Raw genomic sequence first — 18,151 nt, 5'->3', positions numbered from 1 at the left:
GCACCTGTCTCCTCGATTAAATGTCTCCTTTTTAAATGTTCGATTAAAAATAAAACATTTCAAAAGAGCACATTTCCGGAGATGTGAGATCCTGCTGCCCGAGCGCAGCATTTAACATTTTGTTTCAAATTTGATAATCATTTGATAACCATGTGACAACTCAATACATTTTAATATATACAAGAAATCCAAATTCTACCAGTTGTAGTAGTATTGGTATAGTTCTCTACACCAATGCTGATTTTTGGTAGATCACTAAATAGTTCACAAAATAAATGAAGGTAACCTAATTTTCTGTTATTTTTGCAATAGGAAATTGAACAACTCTAAACACCAAAGGGAGGTGCTGTTTTTTTTAATCTCCAACTTCCCCTATATGTGGTATTAGTGGCCTACAGTGGGTGTTGAAATGGTTCACACACTGAACTGCCACTTAGAGATAAGATGCAATGACTCTTCCTGTATGAACAAAGCTCCTAGAATGTACTTTAGTGTTTTGGAGAAAATGACTCATGAGAAGCTGTTAGCTCTTCTTCTTTTCTCGACATCATTCTTCTTCTTTCCTTCTGTCAGAAGGAAACTTAACTACAGCACAACACCCTCTAAGCTACAACGTGCTCCAAATCCCATTAGTTTGCTTGTTGAATAATGACAGAAATTTGTAATCATTTCGTGGCGCTGGTGACTCATGAAAAAAAATGCAGATGAACTGCCACCTGTGCACAGCTTGAGAGGGAAAATAGAAAGCATTTAAAAGGGCCGGGGCTACTTATAAAACCATTTTATTTGCTGATTTCAGGTTACAGAAATTTCTCCATTTCTTTTTAACACTGGATAAAAATGTGCTCTACAACCACATTGTAGAGCTTAATTTGTGGTGTTGTTCTTTGCAACTATAGCATCATTATAGATTTTTCTGAGCATTACTCTGCTGCTTTTATTTGATGGAGGAGGTTTTGAAACAGCATTACAAAAGAAGCCGTGTTATAGTTTTGTACTCTGAGAGCTTTAGTCATTTAACTGTAAGCGATGGTTCATACTTTGAAATACAGGCCTAACGGGAAACTTCAGTTCACTTACATAATCATGTCATGTCTGCATCTGCATACAATGTGCTGCATGTCTACTGTATGAATGATATAAACTTACTGGCCACTTTTCTAGGCACGCATGTTTGACTGCTTGTCAATACAAGTGTCTGATCAGTCAATCACATGGTGCCAACACATTGCATTGATGCTCGGCTGGTGAAAGTCAAACTGAGCATCAGAATGGGAAAGAAAGGTGATTTATCAAATTAAGTAACAGGTGAGTGCAACCACGTGAGCCGTGACATTCAAATGGAATTAACTGATCCTTACTGTGCATTTTGAGATACTCAAAAGTAATTTGACAAATGAATCATTTTAAATATAACGATTGTTTTTAGCAGATCAATACAAAAAGTTGTGGATGCTGCATGTGCTCCCTTGGGTTGGTCTGCCAGGCTTTTAATGCAGCCACCTTTGGATGCTGCTTGTTTGTGGGTCTTTCTCATGCTCAGCTTTGTGTAACCAGTAGTTGTTGTAAACCCTCTGTATGTCCACTGATGAAGGTGTCTCCTGATTGTAGACCTTTGACAATACTTGTCTATGTGTTGTGAGATGGGTTTTTCTACCTGAGAAAAAAGTTCAGCAAACATCTACTTTAGTGAACAGCGCATTCATTAATTTTACGAATGACCCAAATTTTTTTAGGTTTATTTTTATTTTTACCATAATAATGACCTACTTCACTTACATCAACATATATTTAGGGACTCGTATTGAGAGTTACAGTGAAGAGCTACCAAATGTGAGACAACACTTTGAATGAACCTGATCATTCATCTACTTAATTTGTGATGTATAGAGGCAAAATTGTCTGAAAACTTGTGAACCTAACTGCATTGAAAAGGGAAAAAGCCTATAATATTAGTGAGAGAAGCCATAAACATGACAAAGAGCCAAAAAGGTTTCTCTGGCCTGCTCAGATCCCAGTGTGATTAGGCATCAATGTGCTCAAGTGCTTATAAGACCCAAAAGATCTACAGCCAGTGTCCAAGTGCCAAACAGGATGTGCTATACCCGACCTAGTCATTTATCTTTGATTATAGGGGATTAGTTTAATTTAAAGGTTAAAAGATTCAAGTTTAGGCCTTTTCCCTCTTGAGCTGTGCCTCATCCAAACCATTCAAATTTGAATTATCCAAACTGTTTCTTTACTCTTTGCCTGTGACCTTGATGTTGATGTGACCAGCCAGTATTCAGTATGTTCAGTGTTCACTCAGTGCCTTACGGAAGTTCACCATACAGTATAGTTGTATCTATTTAGGGAAGTCTAGCAACTGATTCATGGTCATTGGTCCAGAGTAACATGAGGACGTTACACAGCACAAGTACGTGGCACATTCTAGTCGTGAAAATTTGGCGGTAATGTGAAACAGTATGACAATAGAAAGTATTGTTTTAGCTGTCTGGCAGCATTAGTACTGGTGGAAACAGACAAATGAATAAGCCCTCAATCAACCATGTGGCTTTAACACTTTTCCTGGAAGGGGAAGATGAGGGCCAGTGTAGAGAACTCATGTGAGAGATGATGTTTTTGATTAAAGTGATGACAGTGAAGTGTGATTTAAAACAAAGTAAAATAAATGATGATGTCCTCTTGGTCTAATTGTGCAACTCTTTTCTGAAATAAAACCATGAAACAGTATCTAAACTTTGCACAAACTGGTGTGAAAGTGTTATTAATTAGGTCTCACATGAGAGGTCGCTACTTCCTAGATTTGTAATGCTCTGAGCCTCTGTGCATGCTCATGTAGGAGCCTTACTGATGCAGGCATCAAGAAACCATAAGTGCAACAAAAGCTGAACAAAACTGTTGAATATGGCTCAGGAAACCATAAGTTGTGAGCCATTTAAGCCGTCAACAGCATTTCACAACATGACATGTTGACACTTTATTTCCCCACATTTCCTGAGAGCTAGCTTTGCAGTTATCTTCCTTGTTTTGACTTCCTCTTTGACGCGCTGAAAGTGCTTTGGTCAAACGAGCTGTCTTGTGCACAGTGCCTTCATTGTGAAGGAGAGGAAAGAAGAGTGCTGCTCTTGGACTCTCGTCTGCAACAGGTAACACACGCATTTGCATGAAGTTTGTGAAACAATACCAAGGAAACCTCTTTATGCAATCAGATTAATACATACTTGGTGTGCTTTGTTAGGTTTTTGATCATGTTTTTTAAAGTGGTCCTGATGCTTTGTTCATTGAATCTACAGAGCCAGAGTCTTTGGTGCTGCATGAGATCAGGCCCCCCACTTAGTGTATTTGACAAGCTGAGTTGGACACTCTGTATCAGTGAGTGTCAGTTTGTCAAATACCCCAAGTGAGGTGTCACTTGTCTACAAGTTAAGATCACCCCATAAGCTGATGTGCCAACTCCACGGGGTGCTCTGCTAAACCAATAGAAGTTGAGAACTCCAAGGTAACGGGCATAAAACACATTGCCTGTAAAGGTTTTGAGCTGTTAAAGTGTTAAATTAATAATAATGAAAGTAAAATGTTTAGGTACTGCATCATCTGTGCTGCTCTAGTAATTCATATGCAAGCTAATGGTTTACTTAAAAGTTGTTTAATAATCAGAAATCTTACTTGTATCAAATAGGTTCTGTTTCTATCTTATTTGCATCATGAAGGCTTCATAACAATGTTCCAGTAACAGACAGACAATTTTTCTGTTTTTACTCGGTTCAGCTATCATTACACAAAAGTATATATGTGATCAGTTTCTCTCGGTTTCATAAACTATTTTGTTTAGCGTCAGAGAAGCTGCCCTCTCTGTGTCCGCATGTGGGGCCACATGTCTTTTCAGTTTCACATGTGACATACAGAAGGGAAGAGAATGGTGTTCTCTGAATTTGTGTTATGATAACATAATCTGCTCAAGTGCACGAGAAATATATAATAAAGGCAAATGATGCGTGTGTGTGTGTTTTTTTTTTATACTCCAAATGTGTGATCTTTAACGTGTCATATTTATGTAGCCTGTATTAGTGCTGCAGTAGAAGCTCATCCTCCAACTGACTACTAAATGAAGACACTTATCAGACTAGCTTGTATTTCCTGTTCCTCTAGCAACATGGTACAGCCTATAGGCATAAGAAAACATGTGGATGTCTGTTTCAAATAGCAATGAATAGCTGTTTCCAACCTCTGTTTCAAAAGAACAAAGAAAAAGGCACCAAATAAGGCTTTTATCTCGTAAATATCATTTAAAAGGCATATATTACTCGATTTCGTAGGTCATGCGTATAAGCCTTTTAGTACTATCACTGTACTTCATCTATTTCAAATTACACTGAATAAAGGGCAAGTTACACATGGTGCAAGTCACATGAACTCTGCCTTGGCTGCAGAAATGAAAGCTATTTGCACTGCAGTTGTGGTTTGCATCAGCAATGAACGGTCATACACACTTTAATTTATTGAGTGTAGATGATGCACCGTTGTCTTTTAAAAAGACAGTGTTATGCAGGCAGACGGTCCCAATCTAGTTGTTAATGGCACTCCCATTTGCAGTGAAATCAGCTGGCTAGATCCTGCGTCTTTGAATTGGAGTAATTAAAAAGTGTTTTACATTGTGACCAACTGAAGTAGCTCAGATTACTTTCCTTTTTCCTGAGGTTTATCCAAATGTCAAGCTGTACTGAGCACTGAGCCTTGTCTAGCCTCACAGACTGCTGGAAATATTCTTAAATGAACATTTGTCTGGACTGGTACATCAACACATGTTTCATGACCCACCCGAACAGCCCCGAGTCACTAATACAATCCTTTATATTCATACAAAAGGATCAGTTCCTCATGAAATACAAGCCGATGTCATCAAAAACTGCTGTGCACTGAGGCTATTGGTAAAGCAATCTGCTATCTTAAGCTGAGTTCACTATATGGCAGAAATAAACCTCCGATAAGGCTGTCAAATTATAAATTGCATAATTTCTGATAACAAGAACTGCAGACACAGTCTAACCATCTCCTGTGAGAGACAGCTGGTTATATATAGCCATGCACTTTTTACTAGATGTTGCAACACACACTTCAAAAATCTGTCTAAATCCAGTGGATTCACCTCACACTTGATCCTATGAAAAAAAAAATATCAGGTGATATAAAAAAGAATTCATTCCAAGTTTGCTTTTACATGGCACAAATGATATATAATTTGACCTACATTTGTTTCTTTTCCATTTTTCTTTAGTTTATCTGTATTTCCTGTGTTTTTTGCTTGGTTATGTCTTGCTGCTGTAATGACGCTTGTCCAGTAAGTGGTGCTGAAGCTGTATACTTTAATTTGGACAGGATAAATCGATGAAGAGGAGATAAAACTGTATTCAGTAATAATTGATTCATTTCTATAAATGCCATTTCAAAATGCTAACTTCCCCCTATTTACATTGTACTTGCACATGTCTTTGTTTTACAGAGTGTGAATTTCTCTTTAAAGAGTGTCAGAGTTTGACAAGACCAAACAAAAATGCTACCTACAAATTCAACTACATGAAAGTTAATGTATGACAAAATGAATTAAACTGTATTTCCCGTCAAACTTGTTTTCTTTTATAATTCTATTTCTATTCATTTACCATTATTCTATTTAATGTTACTTTTCTTCAGGTTCATTACTGGTTCATTTTCCTGCCAATGGTGAATAAATGTGCTAATCATCCAGTGAATTGTCTGTGCTCTGTCACCCTTTGTTCTTTGCCTCTTCTCTTTGAACTTGGAGTAAAAAGCTTTCCAGCATTTCTTTCAAACACAATGTCTAAATAATTCAAGTTCCAAGTTTTGCAAGTCTTGTAAATCGCTCCCTCATCCATCCCCCCCTCCAGTACATTTCCTTTGCTTGTTTTTTGGCTTCTTCCCTTTGACTGTTCCATCTTGGATTGTCTTTCCATACTCACTGTTTTCTTGTGTACTGCTGGCAGTCTCAGAAAAGACCTTTGTATTTTGGATTTTATCCTGCCTCCAGTGTGCTTGGGTGCTGTCCTCTTTACCAAACCACATATTAGAGATGTTCTTGTTGTAGCATTGTTGCTAAATGCTATGAAGCATGTTTTATGTTTGCTTCATGCAACACATTCATAATAGCATAGGCATAATTAGTAAATAGAGTTTTTTGACTTTTATCTTTGCCAGCCTTTGAGTACTGTGAGAAGTAACCGTGTGTTCAATGGTTGCTGCTATAACTGTTTGTTCATTTGCAAAGCCAATGCATACAGTATGTGGCATGTACAGATTGTCCATACATGTAAAGTAGATGCTAGGGCAGCACCAAAGCTTTGGTTCCTTCTCCTGCAGTACAGTAGCATTTCACTGATCTAAAACCACAAAGAGCCTAACATATTTTTCACGTTTTTCATTATCGCGGAATGCACAAGCACATACACATACACTGTTGTTGCTTTCATGGTGCTTTCTGTCTGACTTGCCCTTTTGTATAACATCTAAAACACTGTCTTCTCTGACAGGATCAACCAATAATCAATTTGCGTTTAAATTTTGATTTTTGAATTTAAAAAACATTGCCATGCCAAACTTTCATGTTTAGAAACGTTATTCAGCAATAACCATAGAATGGAAGCTTCACTTTTGGTTTTCTGCTGCATCTTCCTTCAGTCTGCAAAAGCTCACTGAAAAATGTTAAATTGTTATTTCTCTTATTCTTTCTTCTGTTTAGTTTTCTACAGTTTATTTTCTCCTATCTATTCACTGCATCTGAGAAATAATACTTACCTCTTTAACATTTATGGATCCTCACTTCTTCAAAGAGATAGAAAAGGTGATAGAGAGAAGTAAGACAAAAGAGACAACATAGGAGAGCGCACAGCCCGCCTGATCGGGCTGTATGCTCTACCTCCCCACTGCCTCCCAGAAAAGGGAAAAAGAGCAGAGGGGAGAAGAGCAGAATATTTCTTTTCTCTCGCGGTTAGCTGACTGCATTAGCTGCCCAAGTGATGTCAGACCTTTTTAACCACAGCCAGTGACTGGTCCTCTCAGTAGTGTTAGCTAATTCTCTTATAGCCTTGTGACAAAGTGGCTAGAACGGAATTAATTTGCCATTTGTCACTTGCATATATTGTTATTTTGTGTTCTGTTATTTTACAGTCAGCCATAATGCTTTAATTTAGACATTGCTGGTGTAACTTCTCTTAACACACAATATCCCGGGTTTTGTTTGTGGTAGCAGTAGTTACATTCTTTACATCCATGCATGTGTTTTAAAGCAAACACTACTAACCATCAGATCATCTGAATTTTCTTCTGTTTACAGGCACATGTCTGGTAAATTATGTTTCTTTATGTTGCTTTGGTTATACTTACCATGGTGTCCATGTTGTGTATTCAGGTCCCATATGTGAGACAGGTGTATGGGAAGGGCCGCCCACTACTTCCTGTTTATATAGGGTCATGAGGCCAATGATTGCATCACTGGGTGTAACCAAATGGAGGGTTTTTCATTTTGTATAGTATTGTTTGTTTTCTTTAAAGTAGCCTTTTGAGTTATATTGTATGCAGTGTTTTACTTTACAAACCATTTAGTTGAGTAAATGAGTTTGTCAGTTTCATGCATGACTTTATTCCTGTTCTTTTTTTAGAATTGTATTATTTAGTTTGACCTATTTTGTTTCAATGGTAGGGACTAATGAGGTCAGGTGTGGGCAAAGTCTTGTATAAAGCCAGTGGTATTTTTGCATGCCTGATGGATTGTTTTATGGTAAAATGGAGATGCCAGCAATAAAATATGCTTAAAAAGAACTTCAATCGTCTGCTAATGCTATTTACTCATCACCTTCCTTGCTGCTTAAGTTATGCTACATCACAAGCCTGCTGTTGCGCCTGTCCTCTGATCCCAGTTTCTTTAAGCAGTTTTGCTGTTGTACTGGCAACAAAGCCCCTGCATCCCACTTCCACTGGGCGCACCTTGATCTTCCAGCCTCTGTCCTCTGCCTCAGCTGCCAAGTCGGCATATCACAGCTTCTGACGCTCAAATGCTTCCTCCCATGATACCGTCAGCTCAATGATGTACGCAAGTTTTTGGGAGTTAGACCAAAGGACGAAGTCTGATCGCAGAGTAGTTGTTACGATCTCTGTGGGAAAAATTAGCCTCTGATCCAAGTCCACTTGCATCTGCTGGCTGGGGCCGTCTGCAGCACACCAGGGCCTTTGCTGCCGGCTAAACCAACTGCATCTGTATTGCTAGTGGAAGACATCAGCACCACACCAAGGCCTGTGCTGCTCGAAAAGCTCATCTGCAATATATCGGGCGCTGTGCTGTTGATTGAAGCCTTCTACACCACATTGGTGAATGTGCTAGCAGAAGCCCTCTGCTAGCAAGCCACCAGGGGTCCGTTCTTCGTACCTCGCTTACTACATCCAAGATCAAATCATCGCGCTAACTTTGAGCTCGTTATTCCGGTTCTCCGAACACACCTGTTGTTGACGATTAGTATAGCTGGATGAAGTAATGTGAGCTCACTTGGTGGCTTAACAGGGGCTACGCATCGATAGTAGAAACATTGATCGGCAACCCTTTGATTGGTCGGCGAAAATGTCGGAGGAGCGCACTCGGTATTATTCGGCAGCAGAGCAAGAACTCTTGATTGAGGGATTTCAGGAGTTTCAGAGTTTAATTAAAACGCAAGGGAACACTGCAAAGACTGCAAAAGCAAGGAGAGAGGGCTGGCAGAAAGTTGCTGACAAATTAAACTCGTAAGTAATTTAATAAGAATAATAATAATAATAATAATGGATTGGATTTATATAGCGCTTTTCAAGGCACCCAAAGCGCTTTACAATACCACTATTCATTCACTCTCACATTCACACACTGGTGGAGGCAAGCTACAGTTGTAGCCACAGCTGCCCTGGGGCAGACTGACAGAAGCGAGGCTGCCATATCGCGCCATCGGCCCCTCTGGCCATCACCAGTAGGCGGTAGGGTAAATTTATTATATTATATCATATCATATTATATCATATTACATTATATCCTCTTTCACATTAGAGCCACAACAGGACCCACTAGAACATGGGAACAAGTAAAAGTGAAATAAGAATATTCTACAGAATGGTAATATTTATCACTTATATTGCTTTTAGTCTCTTGAAAAGAGAGCCTGAAATAATCTGTTTGTTTGTTTATAACAGCAACCAAGAAAAGGGCAGAGCAAAAAAAGACAGGTGGTGGTCCTGCACCCCCTCGTCAACAAGTTGGTTAAGTAAATAATACCCTCACGGGAAAATCGATATCTCTCTATGAGCACACTGTCGCGCTGAGCTAAAGGATCCTGTCTATCCCGCAATATACGCGGAATTCTGAGAACTCTCCTTATCAATCTTGCACCTTCCGCAATGGGTGGCTCGCGTATACGGACAGGACATGGCTGCGACAGACTTCCCAAATCCACCTTCGCTTTTATAGCCGTGGTCTCTCATCTTGATTACACGAAGTAATTTACAATTACTACTCTAAAATATGAATTACATCTGTAATAATCAAATACATGAAATAGAATGATTAATAGTACATTTCCCTTTTTTAAGGAAATGACCTGTATGTATCTGTATGGAATCAATAAAAGGATGAAGTACTGCATTATCTTTAGTTACATTGATGTTATTTATTTATGGACAAACAGTGGTAAAATATCACTGTTGCTTTCGTATAAATGAAGCGGACATACCTGAGTGGCCGCGATCTAATCCTGTTTACATAAAGTAAGCCTGCTCCCGAGCAGGTTTACGCTTACGGATCTGTTGCTATGACAGCAAGTCCCGAATGAGCTTCGGTGAACCGAACGATCCACGATCACGCGAAATCGTCAACAATCAAATCCAGCTAACTTACTTAGCGAGGTACGAAGAACGGACCCCAGGACCCGAACTTCTGGCTGGAGCCTTACTTGCCATCCTAGGTTTGTGCAGCCTATTTAATTCAGCATCAACAATCATTGTGTTTTGGATAATGGCTTTTTTAATAACTTTACTTTGCTTATTGGCCGTGGGGGACTTTTGGACACTCAATTTTTCTAAGATGAGAACATTTAACAGTGTCCCCATTCTGCGAGACATGGTTCCCAGATCTACATGCGTCACTGCTGCTATACATTCTGTACAATTTCCAATGTATTTGGAACAGGACATTAATTTATCATTTGAACTACAGAAAGATTTACCTCACCTTCAAAACCTTCTTGCTTTGTACAATTACAAAATTAGTTATGAAAAATCCTGCTTTGTTTCAACATTTCACAAGTCAAAATCAATAAGTACAAAGCAGAGACTTCTGATCGTCTTACTACTGCTCTTATCTGGTAATGTACAACCTAACCCAAGCCCTGAGCTGCAATGTAGTCAGACACCATCTGAATTTAAATCCTCACCTGGGCTGAAGATAGTTCATCTTAATGTGCGCAGTTTGTTACCCAAGATGGATATGATCAAGATCTGGGTTCAATCAACAGATGCAGATATTGTCCTCATTTCTGAAACTTGGTTGTCTAAATATATATCTGATGAACATGTTAGCATGGCTGGCTACAATATCTATCGCACCGATAGGCTTAAGAAAGGTGGTGGTGTTGCTGCTTATGTTAAGTCAAAATTTGATGCTACAATTGTTCTATCAGAATCAATTTGCAAACAATTGGAATTTTTGGCTCTGAATGTGAGTGTTGCAAAGGGTCTTTGCATAACAGTTGCTTGTTGCTATCGACCCCCTTCTGCCTCCACAGAAGCTCTGCGTTCTTTAAACCTTTTGCTGTCCAGACTAAATTATGGTGAGCTTGTTCTAGCTGGTGACTTTAACTGGGATTGGCTCAAAACTGTTTCAGATGATTTTAAATCTTTTTGTGATTCTATCAGTCTTACCCAGCTGGTCAATTTACCCACTCGGCGGAATCTCAAAAGCCCCGAAAAGTCTACCTTGATTGACTTGATTTTGACAAATGTTCCTCATAAATTTTCATCTTTGGGTGTCTTTTGTAACGACTTAAGTGACCACTGTGTTGTTGCTGCTATTAGAAATACTAAAGTGGCCAAGTCATAACATCGTATTATTTTTAAAAGAACTCTTAAACATTTTAATGAACAAGCATTTTATCATGATTTGTCAAACTATGACTGGAAGAAAATAGGATTGATCCCTGATGTAGAATTAGTGTGGGCATTCTTTAGGGATGGGTTTATGCAAATTGTGAATAAACATGCTCCATTAAGAAGATATAGGATAAAAGGTCGTGAAAACCCCTGGTTCTCCCCAGAGCTGGCAGATATCATTCATGAGCGCAACCTGGCTTGGGCCAAAGCGAGGAAAACAGGCTACCCCAGTGATTGGCTTCTTTCTTTCTTCTGTCTGTCACCACTGAGAACCTAAATAATCCACAGAAGTTCTGGAAAATCATTAAGTATCTTTCAGTGAGTAAAAGCTCCCACGCTCTGCCCACCTATGTTTTTAAGGATTCTGTTCCTGTTTATGATAGGAAGGAGATTATGAATTGCTTTAACAAGCACTTTATATCTTCTGACTCTTTGTTTGACTCTCTGAACCCAGTCTCTGTAAAATCTGGCACAAACCTTCCGGTGTACACTGGTCAGCCATTTAACTTTGTTCCTTTCTCTGTGCAGGAGGTCTGTAAAGCTCTTAAACTGTTAGATCCTAGAAAATCTCCAGGGCCAGACTTACTAGATCCTTACTTCTTGAAACTGGCAGCTGATTTTGTGGCAGAGCCTCTCACAACACTTTTCAACCTCACACTGGATACGAATAAAATTCCTTCAGTATGGAAATCAGCTTTTGTTATTCCACTATTAAAAGGGGGCGATCCAGCAGTGTTAACTAATTACAGACCAATATCTAATCTATCTGTGCTGGCCAAAGTTCTTGAAGCTCTTGTGCGTGAGCAGTTAAAGGAGTTTTTACACACCAATGCCATTTTATCTGAATATCAATCAGGCTTTAGGAAGAATCACAGTACTATCACAGCTGCAATTAGAGTGGTAAATGATATTACTATTGCACTTGATAAAAAACAACACTGTGCATCCCTTTTTATTGATTTGTCAAAAGCATTTGACACTGTTGATCATTGTATTTTAAAACTTAGACTCTTCCAGTCAGGACTCTGAGAGAGCAGTGACATGGTTCTCAAACTACCTCAGTAACAGGACTCAGTGCATTAAATCTGACGGTCTATGTTCTGACTTTGTTACAGTGCACAACAGAGTGCCACAGGGTTCTGTATTAGGTCCCCTTCTATTTATCATTTACGTAAACAATCTTAGTCTACATGTGCAGATGCAAACGTGCTGTATCATCTATGCTGATGATACAGTTATTTACAGCTGTGGTTCAACTCTTGTCCAAGCCACTGACTCCTTGCAGAAAGCCTTTTTTGCTGTCCAGCACTCATTACTTCAGCTTAAACTTGTTCTCAACGCAGGCAAAACAAAGCTCATGTTGTTTTCTAAATCAAGGAGACAAGCCCAAACAATCCCATCAGTAACCACTCTTGAAGGTAATAAAATAGAGTTGGTTCACACCTATAAATATCTGGGAATCTTAATTGATGACCCGCTTACCTTCAAACCACATGTAGAGAATCTTGTGAAAAACCTGAAATTAAAACTGAGATTTTATTTTCAAAATAAGTTGTGTTTCTCTTTTAATACAAAGAAGCGGCTTGTTGCTGCAACATTCTTGCCTGTGCTGGATTATGGTGATATTCTATATATGAATGCTTCTGCTCAATGTCTTCGAATGGTTGATTCTGTGTATCATGCTTCTCTGAGGTTCATCACTAACCGTAAATTTCAGACTCACCACTGTGAGTTATACTCTCAGGTAGGATGGCCTGCTTTGGTAAGTCGGAGGAACTCTCATTTATACAGTTTTATATATAAGGTGATACTTGGGTTGCTGCCTTCTTATATATGTTCCCTGCTTGTAATGAAACATGCTGGTCGGTATTCTCTTTGTCCGCATGGTTACTTGTTGCTTTCTTTTCCATTTGCCCGAACTGAACTTGGTAAAAGAGCTTTTGTCCATTTAGCACCCTTGGCTTGGAACAAACTGCAGAAGGAATGGAAAATGACTGAATTCATTTCATTAAGTGCTTTTAAATCTAAACTACGAATCCTTGAGGCCAAGTCCATAACATGCAACTGTTTCAATTAGATTGATTGTCATTTTAACTGACTTTTTTTTTTTTTTTTTGAATTTTATTTTATTTTATTTGTATTCTTTCACTTATTGTTGCATGTGTGTTGTTGCTGCCTGTGTTTGAGTAATTTCTGTAACTGTGAGACACCTGCTGCTGCCTATCTTGGCCAGGTCTCCCTTGAAAAAGAGGTTTTTAATCTCAATGGGATTTTCCTGGTTAAATAAAGGTTAATAATAATAAAATCTGCCAATCCCTGACAACCTTCAGCGGGCCCAGGTCCGGGGTTGAGGGGCTTGCCCTCGACTTGTCTCCCTCCCAGACCAATGTTGATGAAAGCCAATGGATTTTCTTTTGCTCTCAACTTTCTCGGCTAGACACCTGAGGACCTGATTGTGTCTCCTTGTGTATTTGCTCTGAGTAAGTCTAGTCCTACAACCAAGGGCATAGATTTGGCATGGACGGAAGGGACATGTACCAACCAATATCTGGCGATTAATGAATTGTCCCCCCCAATAATTTGATCTCTTCAAGTAAAGAAAAACAAAACCGATAGAAAGAAAAAACATGATCTGTCAACATCTCATTCACCTAGCGGTGCAGAAAGAGTTAAATTACGTTCTCTACTGGAGTCCTACTTCATGTGACAAATATGGCCAATGTGATTGGCTGTGCCTTTCAGGGAGCTCTGTTTAGTTTTAGCAGCGGCTAGCCTGCGCTGCGAGGACCTGCAAGGAGGATGGCAGCAAAAAGGAAGAACCTGGATATAAGAAAGTATTTTTCAAAGAAACCTGTAAGTCACTTAAAGTCAAGTTCACTCATTAAAATGTGTCGGTCATACTAACGTTACAGGCTATGCTAGGCCTTAAAGGCATCAACCATTCTCCCCAATTTCTCCCGATTTTCCACCCGGACAACAAAATTGAAAAACCATATCCCAGATTGACCCAGCCAACTTACGAAGTCACAGTCAAGCTAGCTGCACCGCCAGCCGCACCGAAAATGTGGTTGCACTTAACCTTGCACATATTACGGTATGGGTGAAGCCCTGCTTAGAAACGCAGTCTTTTGTGTCCTGACACTATTTTACTTAACAATCCACTCCCAGGTTTGGTGTATCTCCACTTTTCCCCATGTGATCCACAGCCCAAATTCCTATATGATTCAGAGAAAATTAACAATAAAATTTACCCAATATACTCTACTATACTTTTAATATCCTCATCTTTGAGCTCAGATTACAGGAAAACTGTAAGAGGTGACACAGATATTTCACTGGATTCTGACTCTGGGTGACCCCCACTCTCTTCACCCTGTCATCCACAGCCAATATTACTGTACGGTTTTCTGATAAAATTAAATCCTAATCCATTACCGAACAAAATGAGTTCACTGAAGTATTTGCTTAACTACAAGAAATTTCTTTCCACACAAAATGTAAATTTTTCTGGCTCAGCCTCCATATTAACAGGTCAGTCTGTGCATATTCGTCATCCTAAACTGGAGAAACTAGCTGTTGAAGATGATGTTGAACATTTTCTGACCACTTTTGAGAGAATTGCAGCTGCTTGTCACTGGCCAGAGTCAGACTGGATTTTTCACCTCATTCCTCTTCTCACTGGTAAGGCTCGAAGTGCCTATGTTAATATGGATGTGGACGATTCACTGCAATATGATAAGGTAAAAGCTGCCATTTTGCAAAAATATGATATAAACCCAGAAACATACAGGCAAAGATTTCGCTGTCTTGACGTTTTTGATGAGAGTCCCAAGGAACTGTATGCGAGACTGAAAGAACTTTATGAGAAGTGGATTCAGCCTAAAAAAACTATAAAAGAAGTTGGTGAAATTATTATCTTGGAGCAGTTTTTAAGAATGCTGTGTCCTGAGCTTCAGGTCTGGATCAAGGAGCATAATCCAAAGTCTGCTGCAGAGGCCGCCACCAGGCACGTGCAGAGGGGGGGCTAGAGGGACTTGAGCACCCGCCCCTTTCCTGATGGGTGCCCAAAGTGCCCTTATGTTGAGGCAACTTTTAAAAAAAATTCTTTATTTTTTTATGTGTGTGTGCGTGCGGAGTCCCGTCTGTGCCCCTCAACAATAATATTTAACTATTAATCACAGTTTTGCTAAATAAAAGGATCTGGCTTGCATCAGTCACATGATCACATTTAACCAATGATCGCCCTTGACGGCAGAACACGCTGGTTACGAGCCGGGAAAGAGCTCACAAAGAGCACGCGCATTTGTTGCAGTCCGGAGCGGTAGGAGAAACACAAGTTAACTCAGAGACACAGACTGATGCAACAAAACCAGTAAGTAGGTGTACAGCGCACACTGTAGTGTGTAGCACACAGGAGTATTAGCTTATCCTACACGTTGGTAAGCTGTCTTGTTGCAACTGACGAACTGAAACAAACGAGCGTGCTGTGTGTGCAACAGCGCGACAAACATTACCTGTCCTTTTATTAACTGCACAAGTAGTGCTGGTCATAGCTGCTGGCTACCTGTGTAAGGCTGTCATGGGTCTGTAGCTCTGTCACCGTTTTAGGGAACATATTTAGTTTTAAAGTAAGTTTCCGGGCTTTTCCTGCCTTTCTGGAGGGATTATATTTCTAATATGCATGTCCACATAATTATGCATTATTATAATTATAATATATTAAAAACACACGCTGTATTTTAAAGAACATACATTAAGAAGCAGATTATATCAGATTTATATTTTAAATAAGACAAAATTTGGATTTTACAGCAGTAAGATTATTGTATCTCTACAGTTTAAAAATGTAATAAGCTTTGCCCCTGCACAGAGTGGATAGTGAAACAAATGGAATCATCATAAATACATTATTTCATATTTATTACTTCCCCCTCATTGCTTTATTATTGTAGCTCTAGTAATAAATAATAATGTAAGGATTCTGAATCAGCACCGTGATGCCCATAGTATATACAGTATTCTGAAGAAGGTCTAAAATGTCACTGTGTGTGCGTGCATGTGTGTTTTATTTAGATGGATTTTTTTTAAAAAAATTACTCATGATATAACATTGTCCAGACATGCCTGGTAAGGACATGAGGAGGAAACAGTAGGAGCTGTGTGAGGCTACTAAAGGCAGGGCTATAACATTTTTCTGTCATCATTTTATTTTAGATTAAGTGCAAGAGTTGTTAGGTGTGGATAATTAGATTATAGTTTATTGCAATAGCAAGTTGTGCTTTGTTCTCAGATAGACAGCAAGTGGAGAGTGATATATGAAATGATGGGATGGAAGGAAGAAGAGAAGCAAAGAGTGATTTACAGGCAGAGCCTAAATTATTTATAACAGTTTTTGTTGCCTTATGGTTCCAAGTGCTGTCACCAATCTTTGCATTTTGTTATTATCTCATGACACTTGTTTAATCAGCTACCATCTCTCCTGTGGACTTTTTAATGTCAACAGTCTCAGATCAACACAGCCCTGCCCTCCAGCACTATCCACAGCAACCCCTCAACAGCAACATTGTACCCATCAGGTAAAACATCGGCTACGTTTGCTTTGCCTTGTTGCCCATATTAGATTCGTGATGAATGTGTGTTGTTGTTATTCAGCCTGGTTCAATGTGCCCCTTTTTAACTTTGAGCACCCGCCCCTTTAAACCTCTCTGCACGGCCCTGGCCGCCACCCTGGCTGATGTGTTTGTAGCTGCCCGAAGTAAGAGTCAGCCATGGGGCAACAGTGCATGGAAGGCTGCCAGAGATTCACGTCGGTCGCAACCCCCTCAGCATCCTCAGAGGTCAGCGACGGGTGTGGGTAAGCCCTTTACAAGGGAAAAGCAGCCTCTGAATACCTCGAAGCCAGGTAAAAGGCCGCCAGTGTGCTACCTTTGTGGACAGGAAGGTCACACTAAGCCCATGTGTCCTAATAATCAAAGCAAATTATCTCAGATGTGTTTTGTGCCTCACCAGAATCTGGATATTAAATCTGAGAGAAAGCAGTCAAATAAAATCACCACAGTTAAGGACCCTAAAGCGCTTTACACTACATTCAGTCATTCACACACTGGTGATGGCAAGCTACATTGTAGCCACAGCTGCCCTGGGGCACACTGACAAAGGTGGACACTGGCGCCGCCGGGCCCTCTGACCACCACCAGTAGGCAACGGGTGAAGTGTCTTGCAAAAGGACACAACGACCAAGACTGTCCGAGCAGGGGCTCAAACCAGCAACCTTCCAATTACAAGATGAACTGCCAACTCTTGAGCCACAATCGCCCTGTGATCGTTAGCTCTCTGAGCGCAGTCTCGCCTTTCAAGTAAAAACATTCAAGTGGCTCTTGTGTTGTGTTTGCAGTCTCTCGTGGTCGAATTCCAGCAGGGTCACATGTTTTGACCCAACAAGAGTTTCCTCTTTTCCACACTCTCCCAATTCATCCAGCAACCCTGCTTGGCCACCGCTACGGCACTGGCATGTCTGGCTGTTTCCTCCTGTTGACGCACCTCCTCCACCACCGTTTTTCGACCTTCAGTTACAGATGCCTGTTGCCACTGAGGTGTTACTGCTCCAGGACCAAATCCTCCTCTGCCCTGTTGGATGTGACCCACCACATCACGATGTTGAAGAGCAGATTTGGCCTGTAGCACAGATGTGGCTGGGGTCCACTTCCTCCCCGTTTCTAGGGTGGGAGCAGTGCCTCTCACTATTGGGTCCCGGGAGTCCATCAGTGACATCTCAAGCCTCACTTTTTCACATTTAAACTCCTCTACCAGACTAGGGATAGGCAATGACAGTATCCCGTCACTATTCTGTATTTCTGTGAAATGACCGAGGTTTAGGGATGAGTATCGTTTAGGTTTTATCCGATACCGGTGCCAAATCGGTACTTTTGAAACGGTGCCGGTGCTCAAACGGTGCTCAAACCGGTGCTTAAAG

Source organism: Rhamphochromis longiceps, linkage group LG10 (assembly GCF_057381845.1).
Source record: "Rhamphochromis longiceps isolate RC_006_pf linkage group LG10, R_longiceps_female_GT1.1, whole genome shotgun sequence".
NCBI lineage: Eukaryota > Metazoa > Chordata > Actinopteri > Cichliformes > Cichlidae > Rhamphochromis > Rhamphochromis longiceps.
Note: the sequence above shows the minus strand (reverse complement) of the source record.